Source organism: Vicugna pacos, chromosome 3 (assembly GCF_048564905.1).
Source record: "Vicugna pacos chromosome 3, VicPac4, whole genome shotgun sequence".
NCBI classification, from domain to species: Eukaryota; Metazoa; Chordata; class Mammalia; order Artiodactyla; family Camelidae; genus Vicugna; species Vicugna pacos.
Genome location: NC_132989.1, coordinates 96800461 through 96820378, shown reverse-complemented (window position 1 = coordinate 96820378; position 19918 = coordinate 96800461). Strand labels below are relative to the sequence as shown.

The following is a 19918-nucleotide window of genomic DNA, read 5'->3' as shown; positions in this document are numbered from 1 at the left end:
CCTCCTATTTGAAAATATCACCAAGAAAACACAAAAGGTGACTTTTCTATGAATATTTGGGCCTTTTCCCCATAGATTCTCTCTCTCCAGTCTTCTGACTGTTTTTGTTCCATTCTCTGGACCAGGTCCAATATCACCACATTCCTCTAAATGATGCTGCCTTGAACTAGACCCAGAAGTGCAGTCAGATCCTGACCAAACACCAGATAGACTGGGAGGGGTACTTTTTGGCTATCTCTATTTCCTCCTTCAGGGATAGTTTCTTTTTTATATATACATATTTTTATTGAAGTATAGTCAGTTTACAATGTTGTGTAGGGAGAGTTTCTTTTTATCTCAACAAGTCTTAGCTTTGGTTCCTCAGACTTAAGGAGTTCCTAATATGGGAGAACTGGTATGGATGAGAGAGAGAGAGCAAGAAAGAAGGGATGTGATATTACTTAATTTCAAAAATGGAAATTGAGCCCTACTGATCAATGAATTTCATTTACAGATCCTAAGTCCTGGATGGCAACACTCTTAGGCATTTACAATCTTTTTGGTACGACAAGACTGACCTGCTAGAACAGATGCTTTGCTATATCATGTGGGGATAATATTGCTTGTGAAAGCTCTTCAAAGTAGGAGAATGGTTTTAGGATGTTAGGGGCCATGTAATTCAACATTGTCTTTTACTGATGGGGAAAGTGGGCCAGGAGAGATCCGAACACGTGGTGAAGTTCAAATGGCAATTTAGTAAAACAAAGGGATTGGGAAATGTGGTCCCTTTGGGCTAATTACTCCTAGTGCTATACATCACATCATGGTTACTTTGATTTGGGGGTAATTCTCCAATTGAAGTTCAACATGCTGTTCATCCCCAAAAGGTTATACCAACTTCATGCAGTTTAGATGGTCATTTTATCCTTGCTGCCATCTCTCCAACCTTTTCACCTGGGTCAGATCTCCATCAAGAGGTGGTAATCAATGTATTCTGAACCTAATTAGCATTTTCTAAAAGGCCTAGGCAAAAACAAAACAAAACAAAACAAAAACAAAAAACCAATGAGAAGACAGCGTTCAGTCTGGTATTTGACCACCGATCCCCCTCGCAGGTGGCAGAACTTCAGCTGTGGACTGAAGCTGTGGACAGGTGGTTTGAGTTTTAAGTTGGGGGTCGGGAAAAGAATCTTGGCACATTGGACTTGGTACAGAGTCCTTCCCGCCACAACAATCTCTCACCCAGAGCTGGACTTGCAGATGTATAAAGTAGGATTATAAATTAAGGAGAATAAGCATACAAGCCACCTAAGGGAGCCACAGGGCTGACAGATATGGGTGGGCTCACAGGCAGGTGGCTGGGACAGGACCTGGCCATGTAAAAGGAAAAAAAAAAAAAAGGAGAGGGACAGGGCTTCTATGAATAAAAGGCTGATGACCCTGCCTGACCCAATTATTGTTTGATATTTTAACTCCTTCCACTACAGAATATGCACATGTTAACTTTGCAAGGAAGCAGAGTAACACTCTGGACCACGCTCCGATTTCCACCTTCCCAGCTGCCGTTGCTTGAAGGAGACGGACGACCTCAAAACGGAACAGAAATCTCACAGGAGGCAGTATTGTTCCCAGTAAGTACTCTAAAGTACACCATTCATATGAACCACAATGAAAAACTGTATTGTGGAAATTGCCAGCATTAAACCAAAAACTTTACCAGTTCACATTTCTTTTAGAGGGTGATTTTATTTGCGAGGGATTAACGACTGGAAGAGGAGTTGTACATCTTGCTTTAAACGAGCTATTCCTCACTTCTCTAAGAAATCTTGATTTAGGAAGGGAAGACCATGCAATTAGTTATATGGCTTTTGCTCCCTGTTTGTAAGTCACCTGTTCAAGCTAAGACAGGTTGTTTCCTTGGCTTGGTGATGGGTGGGGGAGGTAGCGGTACGGTGGAGATCTGGCCAAGATCTTGTAAACTAAACTCTGTTAAGGCAAATTTCATTTTTGTTGGATTTTCTTTTTTGAAGTTCAATTGATTTAGAGTGGATCCCACCAAAAAAGGACTCATACCACTTATTTATGCTAGAAAGCTTCCTGCCCTGTGCAAAGAACCAAGAGTTCACAGGCAGAACACGGGGGCTTTGGTGAATAGAGACTTTCTAAGCCATAGCTAGTTAGCACGACCAGAATGAATGGCAAAGCCTTCCCAAATTAAATGAAAGGTGGAGAGCTTTGAAATCCTAGGAGTTAAAGGAGTCCATCACGGTTCAAACTCTGGCCTCAGCCGGCTGTGGAAGGCCGAGGAGCTCTAGGGGGCTTGAGGAGCAAGGCCGTTCCCATTTGCATCCCAGACCCTGCAGAGAGGGCGTCCCCCACATTGTGCCTCTCAGGTTAAGCTGTAGGGTTCTCCTTCCTAAATCCTGAGCTACACTTAACGCTGGGAGTTTTCGCCTGCCACCTGATGAGCGTTAGGAAACAGTCACTCCAACCAACTGGTTCAGTCCGGAGACTGTGAGCATATTCTAGTTTACTTTCTGTTCGATAATTTTGGAAAATACAACCGATTTGATTAGAGGGCGCTTGGATCAGTGACTTTAACACCCTCACGACCACAAACGACTTTGGACGTTAACCAGAAATGAATACTATTCAGGATCTCATCCGTCCTAAAGCCGGGGGTCAGAGCACTGGTGGTTTCCACTAACTTCAGGTGATGACGATGAAACAGATCCACGCGGGAGAGTCCTACGATCTGTGGAAAACTGAAAGCAAGACGCGGACGCCGAGGGCGCGCAGGCCCCGGGAGGGGGCGGCTGCCGGGCCGGGAGCACCTCCCGCAGGTCCCGGCCGGAGCGCGGGGCCGGATCACCTGACTCGCGGAATTTGGGGCCGCGCGGGGTGGAAGGGGAGGGGAATGGTTAGCACCTCCCTTCCCGCTCCCGCGGGATCCGGGCCGGCGGGGGCCGGCGCCGGGCGGCCACGTGGTGGTGCTGCGGCTGCCCCCGCCCCGCCGGCCCAGCCCGGGAGCCGCGGCGCCCACTGACCCCCGCAGCGGGGGAGGAGGAGGGACTGAGGCGCAGGAAGCCGAGCAGGAAGCGAGCCCGGCGGCCGCGTTTTCCTGGGGAAGCGGCCGGCAGGGTGGCGCAGCCAGCAGGGAGCGGGAGCCGCCGCCGCCTGGATGGGGTGAGTGCGCGGCGCGGAGAGTTGGGAGGCTCGCCGGAGCGGGGTCCCCCGCTCCGGTCCCCGCCTTTGTGTCTGGGGCTCGGCAGGGGAAGGAGGCGGCGCGGACGGCGCGCGGGGCAGAGTGGCTTGGCGGGGTGGCAGCGAGGGTCCCGCCACTGCTCCCTTGTCCCCGCCGGCCGCCAACTGTCTGCAAGGGGCAGATTGAGAAACGGAGGCAGAGGAGGCTGGTGGGGGTCGGAGCACAGAAAGAGGACGAGCCAAGTTAGGAGAGGGCTTTTCTTCCCTAGGGGCCGGGGGAGCTGCGGAGGGAGCGCGGCTGGGAATGAATGACCAGCCCCCGGCGGGGCGTTCTGGGCGCACGAAGTCAGTTCCCTGGCCCACCTGCCTGGCCCGCCGGGTGCCTGGCTCCCCCAGGTCCCGGCTTCTGGGCTCGACCCGCCTCCGCGCTGAACTTGGGGGAGCTGGGGAGGAAGGCGCGAGCGGGAGACTCCGAGGGCTCGGGCGACCGAGGGTCCGCTATTGTTCCTTTTCTAACTCCAGGAGCCCTCAGCTGGTTCAAGGATGCAGGCGAGGCCACTCCGGGCCCGCGACTGCCCCTCGCTCACCGTCTTCCTTGTCCTTTTCTCCATCGCAGCTTTGGGGAGGGCCGAGAGGAGAGATGCTGGAGTTCGGGCTGACTCTGGGCAGCTGGGACTTCGGGAGGAGGGAGGATGTGGAGCCGCGAGAGGGGCGCCCGCCCGCCATCTACTCCAACCTCTGTCAGGAGGGTGGGTACCCTCCCGAACCTACCCTCCCGTCGCTGCTGCCTTACGCAGGTTTTTGTGTCCGCGGTTTTGTTTCTGCAGTTTGCAGAGTTTGTCTGCTAACCCCTGGCTTATGCTCTTCTTTGAGTTTGGACCTCGTACCCCGCGTCTGTGGAAGGGGTGCTCAGAGCCAGGAGGGGCAGCAGGCGCGGCAGATGGAGTCCAGGGTAAAGTGGAGGCATTACAAGTGACCTCCCAGGGCCTGGGCTGTATAGCAAGGCTTAGCTTCTCCAAGGAGCCCAGCTCAGCTCAGCTTTGTTTCCAAAGATTGGGACACACCTGTGGACTCAAGGCCGCCTACCTGGACTGGCGGCTTTCCTTGGCCGCAGGCTCACAGGTGATTTAGATTGGTCTCCTGGCTTTCCTTCCGCGAGAGGAAGCATCCTGGGATGGCGAAACATTGCTAGTTCCCTGGAGAATGTGATCTTAAGACCGTCAGGGCCTAGCAGAGGGAGGAATTAGTTTTATCGATCAGTAAGACGCAGCAGAAGCTTATCTTAGTGAGGAGAGTCTCACCTCCTTGAGGCCTGAACGAAGTTGGAAGAGAGTGCATCATAGGGAGGCTGGGTTTTGATTGCTCTGTCTCCAGCTTGCAGTCCTGTTCACAGGTGTGGCTGGAAATTTTATTGCTGATGGATGTAATCTGATCATCGTTTCTTGATGATGCTTAACTAGTGTCATATTTTTTCCCCTTTGGCTTGTAAAATAATAGATTTTATGTGAGGAAATTTACCCACTTATTGTAATTTTGAACCAGTGTTGGCATAACTTGGATTTGAAGAGGTTGCCCCCCCCCCGTTTGGGCTGTCTCCATTCATTGAGATGCTTCATCAGTGAATTTATTGTATCATTTACAGTCCTTAGATTTGTTTTATGGCTTTTTTGGGGGTGGGCAGGAGGTTATAACCCTGTTAAAAAATCTTATTACTATTGTCTGTGAAATTTGAAAACAAAGAATGGATACTGGGCCCTGGAGATTCATTGAGGGCATGATATAGTGTCTCTGTCTGCTAGTATCTGACAATGAAGTTCTGTTTCCAGACTGACACTTCCATAGCTTCTTTGAGGCAGGCACACCTAGTATCACTCATGTTTTAAAGGTGAAGGAACTGAGCTTTGGAAGTTAGGGAAACTTGGACTTGGAGTTACTAGAATGTGATGGTGGAGTTTTGTCTCTCGCTTTCTCCCTTCCTTCTCTCAATTTTTCAAAATAAAAGTATGAAATGTTTCAAATATACATAAAGAGAATATAGTTAGGGTTTCCATTGTCCCACTACTTATGTCTGAGTTGGTAATCCTTCCATATTTTCTTCGTGTCTCCCCTCCCCAATTGAAAATAAACTGCAACCCCAATTAAATGTGTTCTCTATCCCCCCTCCTCTGCCTCCATCCTCAGGTAACCACTGATGTGAAGTTAGTGTTCAAAGTGTCCAGATATGTTTTAGTACCTCTGTATTACATTTCCACAGGCAATATCTGCGAGCTTGTGTGTTTAACATTTTACATAAATGATATAACTCTATATACATACTGCTTGCATTTTTAAATTTGTCCCTGTATTTGAGATATATGTAGATCTTATTTACTTTAGCTGCTGTGGAGAATTCCAGTCTATGAATAAATTATAAATTATAGGATACTGATTCCCTTGCCTTAGAGTGTTTCCAGTTTTTCATTGTTACACTTTTTCTGCTGAGGACACTTGATCTTTTTCTACCTTTTTACTATAAAAGTGCAGCAGTAAACATCTGAGACCTGTCTCCTTGTGCAGTTTCTCTGTCACATATACAACTGACTGCTGGGTAATGAGATCTTGGTAATGATGCGTTAATTATTTCACTCCTCAACAATTATGTAGGGCATATGTAGGTTACTTGTTGAATGAAAAGTGGAATTGATCAGTTTTTAGCTCTAAAATTATGTTAGTTGGCTGAATTCTTTTGTTTTTCAATTTTTTTAACAAAAATAGAGCCTCTGAATTATAAAGTTGGAGCATGAGACAAACGTGGTGCTGAGTTTGGGATACTTGTGTTGAAGCCCTTTCTTGGCCAGTCCCTGGCGGTGTAACCCTGGATCACTCACCCAGCCTCTCTTCCCCATTTCTTCCAGCGTGGTAAGATTAAGGGGCTCAAGTAAGCATTTACAAAAGCACGTTCCTGCTCTAAGTGTGTGTGAAAATATGGCTGTGTTCATGTCATTTCCCCCCTAATGGCAACCCCTTAATCTGGAAGCAGTTAGAGGTGTTGAAACACATTGGCTTCCTGATTATTCCTTCAAATTTCCAGGCACATTCCTGCCTCAGAGCCATTGCATTTACTGTTCTCATTGTCTGGACTGCTCTTCCCCGAGATATGCCCAGGGCTGTGCCCCTCAGCCCCTCAGCCCCTCAGCTCTTTACGCAGACGTCAGTCCCCTTCTTAGCCTATCTTCCCTTGCCATCCCCTTCCAGCATGCACTGCCCCTCTTTTCTCCTTTATTTTCCTCCATGGCACCCTCTAAATTGCCAGATAGTTTATATTAGTAGTCTGTCGGTCTGTACTAGAATGTATGATTCATGAAGACCAGGGTTTTATCTCTTTTGTTTCCTGTTAAATATCTAATGTCCATGTTCAGTAAGTCCTCAAATGTTTGTTGAATGAATTTCATGCTTTTTGTTGTGATTTTCTGCTTAGAGTTTCTCTTTTAGCACATATTGGATATCCTAAATGGTGCTGACTATTCCCACAGCTGTAACTTGAGGGCCCCAGTTGTCATATTTACAGGTTCCATCAGGATGAAAACCCATGTGCTTATAAAGAAAGCACTCTATTTCAATCTATGTGATCTATCCCACAAAGCACTTGTGTCTTCAGATTTTTTTCTGCCAACATTTGCCTAAACCAGAATTCAGAGGAAAGCATAAGTACCACGATGCTCACAAGAACACCCATCTTTCCTTTTCCTGGTACCTTAACTTTCCAGCACTTTAAATGTGGAAAATGCATAACCAAGTGATGCTCACTCTCCATCCCCTACAGGATCCAGACAGACAGGCTGGCAATGGTCTTGAGTGACACACTGAATTTCTAAGAACAGAAAATGTATTTCTCTGAATTGCTGCAGAAGGTTTACTCATCATTGCTGACTTAGTGCATTTATCCTGAAGTTTTTGTTTTGTGGTTGGGGGGAGTAGTGACCTTGATCTGAAGATCCAGGAGCAACCAATAGCTATACTAGTATGCCCAGGAACACTTAAACTGTCACGTCATAAAATCCTTAATTCATGGTACTAAGAACATACACTGTTAGTGCTGTGTGTTATTTTGTTAGAAGCCAACTGAATTTTCTCCATGTAGGAGAAATGATGAATATAGGAGTTGACAAAACAAAGCTAAATATATCAAAGGCCTCTTGGGTATATTTTAAATGGGCGATAGGAAAAAGGATTCTAGATTTTCCCCCCCATTGTTTACCTAGGTATATGAAATGGATGGTATCCTTTCTTCAAAAAAATCGTTAAGATGCTACATGATTTAGAGATTTCTTTTTTATCGCTACCCATGAGCTGAAAAGTACAGGTGGTTTCATGAAAGAGAAAGATTGTTAGCTGGAATTGGGAAATTAATGTTTGACTATATACGATGGACAGACTGGTCTAGTCTTTAACATCAGACTTGCTGATGGGTATCGGTAAATTTAGTCAGTGTTTTAATAAAACTTTGCAGGCTTGACCATGTGTTTTAAAACCAAACATTTTTCTCTTTGAATGAAGTGTGCCTCATTCTTCAGTTCTCTATTTTCTGTGTCCAGTAGAGTGTCCGTCACATAGTAGGTGGTTAACATTGAACAACAACAACCTGTCCCAGGGGTCATAAAAGCCCTTCATGGTGGTCATCAGAGAGTGAGCTTTCCTAGTCTAGAGGAGAATTTACACAGTAATCAAAAGGCAGAGGTAGTGGAGGTAGCAAAATGCAGGCTGAAGCTCAGAAGGTGTCATTTCTCCTTAGGCAAGTCATGTCACCTCCCTAAATCTTAATTTTCTTATCTGTAGTTAAGAAACACCTTTGCTCCCCATCCACCCTTTGGAGAACTCACTGTCTTGATTGCTTCACCAGCTGATTTTGTATGATGGGTCCCACCTCATCTAACCTTACCTGTGAGCTACTCCAGTTCTTTCTGTAGTAAGTTGTGTTCACTGGAAATAGTGTCCTGCCTTGTAAATTCCATGACCATTGGTCACCCCTGGGTAAGGGGCAACCTTTGGGAGTTCATGCTTTGAACATCCCTGCTTCGAAGTGAACAGAATCCAGTTGTGAGAAAAGTTGGTTGTAGTCCAAGAAGTTTATGGCACAGTAGAAAATATGTAGACTTTTTCCTTTTTTTCCCTTAAACTGACATTTAGTGAACATCAAAGTTGATCAAGTAACGTAACACAGTTCATCCTCTACCATGTGAATTTCCCTTACCATCAGTTATTACATTGCTTTTTAAAACATCAGTTCGACTTTTCTTATCCTTATTAGATATTGAGTTGGTAACAGCAATATCAATCTTTTTTTTCCCCCTTTGCTTTCTAGATGAATTCAGTTTGCTTAATCTGGAATGTTTTCTTTTTAAAGAGCTAAATGACTCTAAAATTTTAACAGCCACAGCAGCATACCTGTCTCTTCTCACTGTCATACATCTGTCTGGTTCCTCTTGCTGGCTGAATTGACAGAAACCCAGCCAGAAGAGAAAGTTCTGACAGAGCTCATGGGTGGGGAATAAAAGGCCGAGAAGCTTCCTTTACTCTAGGGCAGTGCAGAGTCAAGGGTTTCCTCCAAGTGGAGTTCGTCTTGCAAACTGAGGCAGGCCACTGAGCAGTGATTGTTAAATATTTTTGAGTCATAGGTGAATACTTTCGCAAATCAGGTTGCAAGGGTTGGACCTTTTGTCCTAGGGGAAATGCGCTTGTATGCAGTGATGCTCTGCATTTGGAATCTTTGTCACTTTCGAGAGGTTCATGGAACTCCCTGTGCTAGGCCCACTTATGAACCACTTTGGAATCCCCAGGTTAACCCAGAAAATCTTGTTGCATTTGTCCTGTTTGCCTTTAACAGCTACCTCTTCAGGATCAAGAGTACAATGACAGGGGGTCTGTTTTCTATCGTGTGCCGCTGTTCCCCAGATAACCTATCACACAGGAGTGAAAAGTACTAATTGTGGGTTTTATACCCCGCAGTAAGAAAACCGGTCACTAGTTGCCACACCCAGCAGCCTATGTACCATTGACCATTTTTAGAAACTATTTCTAGTGGATGCAATAAGATGCTATTTAGAAGTGATAAAAAGTGAAGCTGTAGTAAGACTGTTGTTTCACAGAGATGTGATGAATTCTAAGGATGGGTCTTTTTATTTCTCATCCCAAGGATCCAGCTGGGAGCAGTGTCCTCATTGCTGTTGCAGGAGGGAACTGAGATGTCCCTGGTCTAATCTGTGATGCTTCGAAGCTCACGGGGGTGCATCTCTGACTGTTCAGCCTGGAGAGGAGGGATATCCCCCACTTGCTCTCGTCCTGTCCTTCTCATCTTGGCCTCCTAGCCTCTGGGGCTGCCTCCAAGGGGACCTGAGGAAGATGGGACCGCAGTTCCTCGCTGGGGAGCTGGCCCTCAGCCAGAAGCCTGCTCTTCCAGAGGAACTCGCCCTTCTGTGGGGAGTGGCAGACACTGGGGGAAGGGACGGCCATTGGGAGCCACACTCAGGAGCTTGTTCTGTCACTGTCCATCTTCGGTGGCATCCTCCACCTCTTCAGTCAATAATTGGGCCAAAAGGAATGTGGACCTACCTGTCACAAAGGGCAACTGATTCTGGCTCCTTCAGCAAGACAGTTTAATTGAACTGAGTGCCTTCTCTGCACCAGTCAGTCTGTTCCTAGGCTGGCAGCTTCCGGGCAGATCCCCCCTGAGCAGTACATGCTCCGAGAGCCCTTGAGTAGCAGAGGACTGAGGATGAACAGCACTGCCTGCCTCCATGGAGCTTAGACTTGTAACGAGGTTGACACATTTACATTCCACTGGAGCACAAGGCAACCATTAACGGTTGGAGTGGTGGGGGGGAACTCATTATACATCTGAGATTGAGGTCTAGGGAAGAGAAACGACCCCTCCGAAAGTGGCCTGGTTAGTAAGGGGCGGAGCTAGACGTGACCATTAGTGCTGGCTGCTCTTGGCACCAGGCTTCTATAGAAGCTGTTGTGTTTGTCTCTTTCTCTCAGATGTAGACAGTGACCTGTACCTTTGTTATCAGTGAAGAAGACGGGTGGTGACTCAGAAAAGCTGTACTGGAGACCAGTGGGGAGTCCCAGGTGAGGCACATGGCACAGAGGTCAGAAAAGGACCTGGAATGCAGGGCCTCAGCATCCTCCTGGGCGGGAACCACAGAAATAGATCCATTGGTCAGGCTTTATCAGTGAGTTGACAAATTCTGTGCTCTGCCTCTTAATTTGACAAGAATGCTTCCAGAACTTGCCTGTCTCCTCCTATGAGAGTTGACCTGTTGGTGATTGATCCTTTTTCAAAAATGAAAGGGAGTGCTAATTTCCAGAGGGTGATGGGGACCTATAGTCATCTCACTGTTGGGAGGAGCGGCCCCTTCCCAGTGGCCCCTTCCCAGCCACCCCAGAGGACATGGGAACTTTGGCCAGGAGGCTCTTGGCCTGTGGGTGGCTTTTTCTTCCTTCCAGCTGCCTTTGGCAAAGAAGAAAAATACCATTGGCCCTTGAACAACATGGGGGTTAGGGGCACCCCCCTACTGCCCACAAAGTTGAAAAATCCGTGTGTAACTTTTGACTCCCCCAAAACTTTACTACTAATAGCCTCCTGTTGGCTGGAAGCCTTCCTGATAACAGGCGATTAACAGAGGTTTCGTATGTTTTATGTGTTATATGTTGTAGTCGCACAGTGAAGTAAGCTGAAAAGAGAAAACACAATTCCAGGATGTACCGTATTTATTGATACCGTAAGTTTATGTTGTCTGTTTGCAAGATGAATTGTCTGTCAGAGCCCCCATCAGTATTGTCTTAGGTGATGCAAAACATGGTAGATGTCATACGTGTTACTAACACTAGACGTCAAAAATGAGACGATGCGAAAAAGAAATTCATATTTATAGGGATAACGATTCACACATTAAAACGAAGCAGCAGCAATGTGATTGCTTGATGGTAGCCTCGTGTAAGTGATGCCGTTGCTTCGAGGTAGCCTGGCCTATACACTAATGGATGAATGGTGATAAAATTTTTATGGCATACATATTACAGTCATATTTATAATATACTAATGGAAACATTGTTACATTTTTAAAAAGACCACTTACCTATGATGATAGGCTGATAAGCAGTTTTTCCAATTATGAGAGGGAGGGAGGGAGGGAAGTAGGCAGGCATCCTTTACAGTAATGTAGTTGTCTGAAAGCAAGTCACCAGACAGTAAGAAAACTAACACGTTATTGATTTTATATTCAACATCACTCACCTTATGCCCATGTGAAGATAGGCTACTTGTAGTTTCTGCACTCATGACGTATCTTTTTCTTAATTTTTTTTTTATATTTCTAGGCTTACACGGTTCATCTGAGTTTTTTCAAGTTGTTTCACATCTCCAAAATTTTTTTCCAATATATTTATTGAAAAAAATTCACATATGAATGGACTCGCACCGTTCAAACCCATGTTCCAGAGCCACAAACAGACGCCGGGCCCTGAGGTCCTGCACTGAAGGCCTCACCAGGGCTGGGTGGTGAGTGGCCTGCCATTCTCTCTCCAAGTGAATCTTTTTTTGTTTGTTTTTTATTTTTTTTTTGAGGGGGCAGGTAATTAGATTTATTCATTTATATATTTTTAGAGGAGGTACCAGGGATTGAACCGACGTCGTGTATGCTAAGCATGCACTCTACCATTTGAGCTATACCCTCCCCTCAAGTGAATCTTGCTTCAGACCCAGTCCACATTCATCATGGATACAAAGTTGCTTTGAATGCTCTCAGAGCCTTCCTGAAGTTTTGCTTTAAAAAATCCTTAATTTTCTTTGGGATTATACCATTTTTCTCTTCTGAGAAAAAAAGTTTCACATTTCTTTTCGATGAGCTTTTTTTTAATAGCAAAAAAAATTGAAAATAAAGGCATGGACACTATCTGTATACCATTCAGGATTTCCTAGGTTTTTTGTTTTTTTTTTTCAAAGGAAAAACTCATTTCTGCCACTCGCTTTACGTACACACCCAGTCAGCAGTCTTGATCAGCTCCTCAGTAATTAGATTCCTTCTGCGCTCCACAACTTTAGACCATGTTGGGTGTGCTGTTTGTTTACTTTTTCTATTGCTTTTCCTCTAGAGTCTCTTAGAAAGAGATTTTCTCAGAATGACTCCTGTCCCAGCCCATCTCCTGACCCATCTACTGAGGCTCTGTTACCTCTGTGCCTTGTTTGGCAACAAGCTTGCTTGCTTCTTCTCTGAAACAACCCCTGATTATTTAAAGCACATACCTCTTGGAACAAAGTGCATTTGATTCTCATTGCATTGAAAGTGGGTGTTTATATCTACGACTGTGAAAGAAACAAAGAGCCGCTCACCCTATCCCGGTGAGATCTGCTTCAGGCCCAGGTGGCAGCCTGCCGGCCGTGGGTGCTTCTGTGTGTGGCTCCCAGACCAGATTTCACCTGCACTGCCTGCCCCTTCCCGCTTCACTGGTGATTGTTCTAGGATACGCTTTTATTATTATATTGGCGCTTTTCATTGTCCTGAAGAACTGTAATATTTCATCTTTTTTATAGCTTGGAGAGAGTTGTTCTGCGGGCTATTAGAATAATCTCTTAAGGAACAGAAGGATCCTAATGATGGGGAAGCATCGAAATATCTAATAGTTCTGCTTTTCCATGTTGTCGTGAAAGCATGGAAACCTCCGCCCCAGTCTGTAGTTTGCCAGCTCAGCCGAGTATAAAAATAGCCACTTCGCTTGTCTATACTTATCTTCACATTTTCTGTTATCAACTTGGTATCTTTAGCAAAGCTATATGGAAAAGGATCTGTTTGACTGGTGAGTTCTTTAGATTTATTCATTATATATATGCTCCATGTATTAAAAGAACAAAGAAAGAAGAATGCTACCCTCCCCTGGAATGAGGCAGGGCAGACAGCCAGGGGGAATGGCCTTTTTCACATTGGTCCATTCATCCTTCTTCAAGGAGCTGTGTCCTGCCAGCTGCCAATGTGAGGACAGTCCATTTTTGAAGGTGACTGATCTTTTTTTTTAAGTTGTAAAAAGGTTGGTCTGTTGGCCAGATCTTTTTTTTTAATTGTTATTCTTACTACTGGTGTTGTCCAATATGCAGTCCCGCGTTGTATTTTGGGCTCAGGAGCTGAGCCTGATTGTCGATCTAGCCTCCTCCACCGATAAATTGTACCACTTTGGCCAAATGATAACATATACTTTTTTTTTTGCTAAATTTTGTGCCTGCCTTGTAAGTAATAACATACTGTTACTGTTAAGTGGATGCTGTCATGACATTCTTCAAACGGAAAATCTAAAGCATCACTGTCTAACAGAACATAAGCAAGCTACAAATACAAGCCACTGTAAGTCAATTAAAAGTTTCCAGTAGGCCCAAAAAGGAAAATGAACCAAATGAAATTAATTGTAATAATATATTTTATCTAGTATATCTGAAATACTATCAACATGTATTCAGTCAACCTATTAATGATATGGTTGACATTCTTTTTCCGTAGGAAGTCTTTGAAATCCATTGTGTATTTTGTACTTCAGCAGTGCATGTCAGTTTGCACTGGCCATGTTTCAAATGCTCACAGGCCACGTGTGGCTAATGTCTACAGTACTGGACAGCACTGGTCTAAGTAGTATGTCATGTTGTAGGTCCTGCCACTTCAGTATCGCCTGACACCTAGAGCGCCCTCAATAGATGCCTGTTTGATTAAGCTTCCCCGCATCTTTACCCAGTTACCTGGAATTTTGCCCTTAGCTTTCCACATTTCCTTAGGGAAGTACAGTAGCTTCATCCCAAATTGATGCCACAGAGTATAATGGTCACCTGTGTTTTTGGTTTACAAACCTGTATCTCTCTGCTTTCATGCAGGTGCATTCATCTACGTGGACCTTTTTTTTTTTTTTTTCCTTTCTTGTAGGCAAGGATTATGTATGGTCCACATTTCTACATCCCCTATGTACTTGGCCCATAGTTGGTATTCGGTGTATATTACTAAATACAATCTATTTTTTCTCTTAAATTGCAAGTTCTTGATATGCAAATTCAAGTAGCTATGATATCTTTACTCTGTAAACCTTTGTAGATTAAGGTACAAGGTATGTGGATTTGTGGGCACAGGACTGGGTAAGTGTGTATTAAATCTTTAAGTCTTTGTTACAGATGATGGAAGCATTCTGCATCCTTTATGTTAATGCTGTTTTCTTCTTGTCCCAAAACACAGAAAATGGTTGAAAATTGAGACAGAATGTCCAGGGTACCAAATTCAGTTAACAGGAGTTGGTCTTCACTGGGGAGGCGGTTATGGGCCCCCCACATAGCACAGGTGTGGAGCAGCCTGGGGCTTCTAATGGAAAGGATCTGAGAGGCTTTTCCATTTGCGCTGCCAGGACAGTATTGTGGCAAATCCAGGCTGGCGTAGCCCCTGGGGGGTGATGCCTTGGTGACTGAGCCTCTGTGTTGGGTTTCTCTTCCCGGTGTTTTGTTTAGAATAAATTAGGGTAAGTGAGAGCATGTTTGTGTATCATATCTTCAGCAATATTGAAGGATTAAACTAACTGCTCGGAGAATTATCCTTGGGCCCCGAGGTCTCCTGGTCCAGCTGAACCCCAGCATTCCACCCCCTCCTCCAGGGCAGCTCTCCCACTGTCTGCCCCTCTCTCCTTGTCCCCACCTATCCTAAAGAGTTGCCCTATTCATCCTTAGCTGCGGCACAGGGTCCTTCCTGGGCCCAACTGTCACAATGGCATTTTATTTCAGGAGGGTTTTTAAAAGTCTAATGCCATTCATTTCCAGTTAATCATAGTTGTTTTCATTGTTGGCTGGTTCCTGTAGGAGAGCCAAAGAGCCAGAACATATTTTCAGAATGGAGACGGCCCAGAAGATGGGGCTTGCTGGCCAGGTCTTCTGTGGTGAATAAAGAACGGAATGCTTGGAGGTGGGGCTGGGCGAGAGTGTGCGGCTTGGGGCAGAGCTGATCAGGGAGCAGCTAATAGCTAGACAAGTGAATGATAAGTGTGCCCTCCCTTACCTGCAGGTTCAGAGGGACCTTTTAGGTCACCCCTGTATTCAGCCCAGGGAGACTCTGGAGCGTGTATATTTCATTTCTGCAGGTTCCTAAAGTGAGTTTAGCTACTGACTTCAGAAATGAGCTGGACAGACAGAAAGGCAGGCTGCAGCAGGGCTGTCCAAGTTCTAGGCCCCTCTTTTACTGTGACATCTGAGGGGACAGGCTGAGCAGGACCGACCAGGTGAGACGGCACCAAAGAACACGTCAGCACGCTTAGACTGCAAGCGATGGAAACTCCGCTTGAAATAGCTGAGGCTCGAAGTGGGGTGCCTTGGCGCATATGACTCCAAGTCCTGTGCTAAAAAGGTGTCAGGGCCTCAGGAATCCCTGGAATCAGGCCTCCCTGGTTCCTTCCCTCAAACCAGTTCTCTGTGCTGGGGTTGGATTGGGTTGTGGGCAGCCGTCAGGCTGATGGATTTCCCAGTTTCTCCACCAGAGAGGAAGATCTTCCCTTCCCCCTTCCACTCCTTTCCCTTCTCTACTGCCCTTTCCCCTCTCCCCTCCCACAACTCCGAAAATGCCAGGGAGGGTCTCTGAATAGCCTTGCTGAGGACACATCTCTTGGGGACAGCTACAGTCAGAATATAACCTGGCTGGACGGGGGAGTAGGGGAGGAGAGAAGGGCAGTTTTCTAGAAGAAGAGGAGTGCAGGCTGTGAGGACCCCAGGTCAGACAGCATGCACAGTAACATGTTAGAGAAAATGCAGAGAGCTGTCTTCAAGGGGGCAGGGACCCCCTCTCTGCTGGACCAGAGATGCCAAGGTACGGTTTGAACACATGATGTCCAAAGGACATCCAAACATGATAGCGGGGGCAGCAGAAATGATTTCTCTGCTCTCAGCCTACTCCCCCACTTCTGCTCCTAGGGCATCAGAGTTCACAGAATCCATTTTATTAACTTATTTACTCCTTATTGTGAAAACTGCTGGAGGCGCTGGAAGCCTGGGTAAGGATTCAGCAGCCAAAGAGAACCATTGTGATCATCATAAATGACATTTCCCACATTCCAGCATGTGGAGAGTCCAAGTTGCCCCACTTTAAAGCCAAGTCAAGGACCAGTGACATCCTGGTAACCAACATTTGGCAATTAAATCTTTCTAGAGCAAGATCAAAAATCAAATATAACCATCAGTGGAGCTACCCTCTCACTCCAAAGCTATTTCTAACTACCTGACAACTTTGCACAGGGACCTCCTTTTCACTTTTTGTATTTGATCTTTTTAAAAATAGCTTCATTGAGGTATGATTTACATTCCATAAAATTTACCAATTTTAGTGTACAATACAGTTCAGTAATTTTTGATTTATAGAGATGTATAATCATCACCACAGTTGAGTTTTAAAACATCTCCCTCACTCCAGCAAGAGCCCTCCTGCTCATGTGCAATCCTTCTCTGTTATCATTCCCAGCCCTAGACAGCTGCTTATCTACTTCCTGTCTATAAATTTGCCTATTTTGGACAAGTCCTACAAATGGAATCTTACAGTCTCTGTGTCCAACCTTCACTTCATATAGTGGTTTTGTGCTGCACATGTGTCGATGCTTTGTTCCTTTTTTGTGCTGGCTGAGACACACTCCTGTCTGGAAATGCCACATTTGGTTTACGTAGTTGATGGGTATTTCATTCGTTTTCCCGTTTTCCCAATTACAAGTATGGCTGCTATAAACATTCACATACAAATCTCTGTGTGGACATGTGTTTTCATGTCTCTTAGCAAGACACGTAGGAGTGGAGTTGCTAGGTTGAATGGTAAATTTATATTTAACTTCTTAAGAAACTGCCAAACTGCTGGCCACAATGACTTGCTTTCCACGTTTTATGTTTTCACCAGTGACGTTGGAGGATTGGACCTGTGCTTTTGAACTTGATTGGTTCCTTTTGGATTTTTAGATGAGTGAAATCTAAGGAATGGATTTGAGATAAAGAAGATAAGGCGCTTATTGGCACTTAAGCCTTGCCATTTGGGGTTGATTACTAGGTATGTGCAGGGCAGCTTTTCTGCTTTGAGACCTGGACACAGTGGTGTGTTTAGACAGAGCATCAAAGATCTGGAAACGTAAGACTAGGAACAGTGTCTTAGAGATCATCTTAAAAATAACCTCAACGTGAGGGATAATCACATGGAGTTTCTTAGTCCTAGAGTGATTTTTATATTCCAGAGGTAGCTTGTTTTGATTAAGACTGTGCTTTTTAAATTGGATGGATTTAGGGCACGAGATAACCTTGGGGCTTTTTTTGTTTGGTAGGTTCATTGGAGCATGTGAATAGCAGATTTGACAGACCAGATAGTCATGTTACCAGAGCCCCGGCCAATTTTGTATCAGTGCTGGTGGCTCAGACTGATTCATGGACCAAGATTGGTCCTAGTTGATGGTAGATTTTATTCTTAAAACAGAATGATGTGTCCATTTCTCAAAAGAAACGTCATCCTCTGGATAAAGGCAAGTTATCAATATAGGGAGGAAGATTAACTTTCTCAAAAGAGTTTTACTGCATGATTGTTATGATACAATACCTAAATGGCATTTACAGTTTTAAAAGAATGTGATCATTTTTGAGGTGGGGAGGGAAGTGAAATATTAGAGCATTTTAGAAAGGATTCATTGCTTATATCTTTTCTTCTCCCCCTCCTATCTTCCTCCCATCTTTTATCATCTGGGCAATCTTTTAACAAACCTGCACCTTGGTTAATAAATAAGAGATGACATTAGTATTAAAGTACTCAGCTCATAATTAATGCTTTAGGAAAGCTTGCATGTTTAGTCCTTCATTTATTTATTTATTTGTATCTAGTCTGCTGAGTAAATAAGACACCTAAGATTTTTGTTTTGTGTCCCACTGACTCTTTAAAATTTATTCAGGGAAATTCATATATCTCTTGCCTTTGGATGAGATCTGTACCTTTTCTGATTCTTCTTAGATTAAAAAAATTCTACAGTCAACTTCAGTTGCTAAAGATTCTTATAGAACTTGGAATGCCGGATTTCAGATAAAGATGAAAACTTCAAATTTGATTTGAAAGAAAGTATCTTTCTTTTTCTCTTTTCCCCCACTTTTTCCTCCATTCTGCCACCTTCCTCTGTCATGGTTTGTGTCCCCTCCAGAGTCACACTGGTAAAGCTGAGGGTGGGATGGGGGAGGGGAGAGGTAAGAGGGGCAAGAACATTGTTACTTGGTACCTCGCGGGACAGTGCTGGCTCTCTGAGCCCGACAGATGTGTCGAGCTGACGCTTGCTCTTGGGTTTCTTTTCTCAAAAAATTCATATGTTGAAGTCCCAACACCCAGTGCCTCGGAATGTAATTGTTTTTGGATAGGGCCTTTAAAGAGGTGATTAAAAAGTAAATAAGGTTATAGGGGTGTGCCTCGTGTCCTTATAAGAAGACATTAAGACACAGACACACAAAGAGGAAGATCATGTGAAAACAAAGGGAGAGGACAACCATCTGCAGCCTGGGAGAGAGGCCTCAGAATAAAGTCAGAATCAACCCTGTGTTACCCTGGTCTTGGACTTGTGGCCTCCAGAACCGTGAGGACACACATTTCTGTTGTGTAAATCACCAGGGGGTGATGCTCTGTTATGGCAGCCCTCGCAAACCTCTCCCCTCCATGTTCCACTCCTGGACCATCACTGGGGACCCCTCTGAGTCCCTGATGCAGGTGAGGTACACACCTTTGCTTTGTTGCTTCTCTGTCTGGGCATCAGCTGCTCTCTGCCCCCTTCACCCTGTAATCCACTCTGTAAGATGGGATCCGAGCCAGCTTGCTACCCTCTCTTGTGACCTGTCTCCATCTGGTTTACAGGAAACATACACCAGTGCTCAGATACATCCCAGCATTCAGGCTCATCACAACTCAGCAGCCACTGCTCCTTCATTCCCATGCTTATGGCAGAGGCCAGTTTCTCTCCCACCTTTTAGATTTTCCAGGAGAGGATCAGACATCTGCCTGGTCTCTCCAGGGGGTCCTGTAGGTCTTTCTCATGAGGCTGAGGAGGCAAGATGGGAATCATTGCATAGTTCTCTCGAAGGAAGATCCTTCCCCAATCTCCGTGTGCTCAGCCCCCTTTAAACCCTGGCTGTGAGTGATGGTTCCAGCCTCCTGTTACCAGTTTCTAGCTAAATCCTTTGAAATTGTGCATCTTGGACTGGCCATTTCCTTTGGAATGAAATGTCTGTTGTATCGCTGTGCTTCCAATCTGACCCTCAGTGCTTACTCATTCTTCGCTCATCCTTTCCCTCAGCCATAAACCCGTCCACTGAGCGTTGACCCTGGGGCGAGCCTTAACTGAGGTTAGAGGTGAAGACCTGGGTCCACCCACGCTGGACTCCTCCTTGACTAGAAGTGGTAGAATCTCATACACGATAACAGACCTTGTCCTGCCTTGCATCAGGCTGATAAAATCTCTAGCCTGAACACTCGCCCCAGAGTGCTATCTGATAGTCCTGGCTCTCTGTTGATTTACATTCCATTAGAAGCTCGGCCTGGGGTTAGGGAGATACAGCGGGAGGAGCCCAGCAAGGAGAGGAGAGGGCAGGCGGGAGGGGAGGGCAGGGCCACCTAGCAGGATTCCTAGGCCAGATAAGCTGGTGGTTTTTTCTAAGCGCTTTCATATGCACATGTGAAATCTGATCACCTTTCATTCA

The 19918-nt window shown here is 45.3% G+C and overlaps 1 protein-coding gene across 5 annotated transcripts in view; it reads left to right on the top strand.

Moving 5' to 3' along the window:
- Positions 1–2741: 2741 nt before the first annotated feature.
- The window catches only part of RAI14 (retinoic acid induced 14), a 139531-nt gene continuing 122354 nt past the window's right edge, over positions 2742–19918 (top strand). The window contains exon 1 of one of the 5 annotated variants that reach the window (XM_072958796.1): positions 2742–3165. The gene's annotated coding sequence lies outside the window, so the exon portion shown is untranslated. The remainder of the gene's footprint in view (positions 3166–19918) is intronic. The other 4 variants (XM_072958795.1, XM_072958798.1, XM_072958797.1 and 1 more) reach the window with 4 other exon arrangements.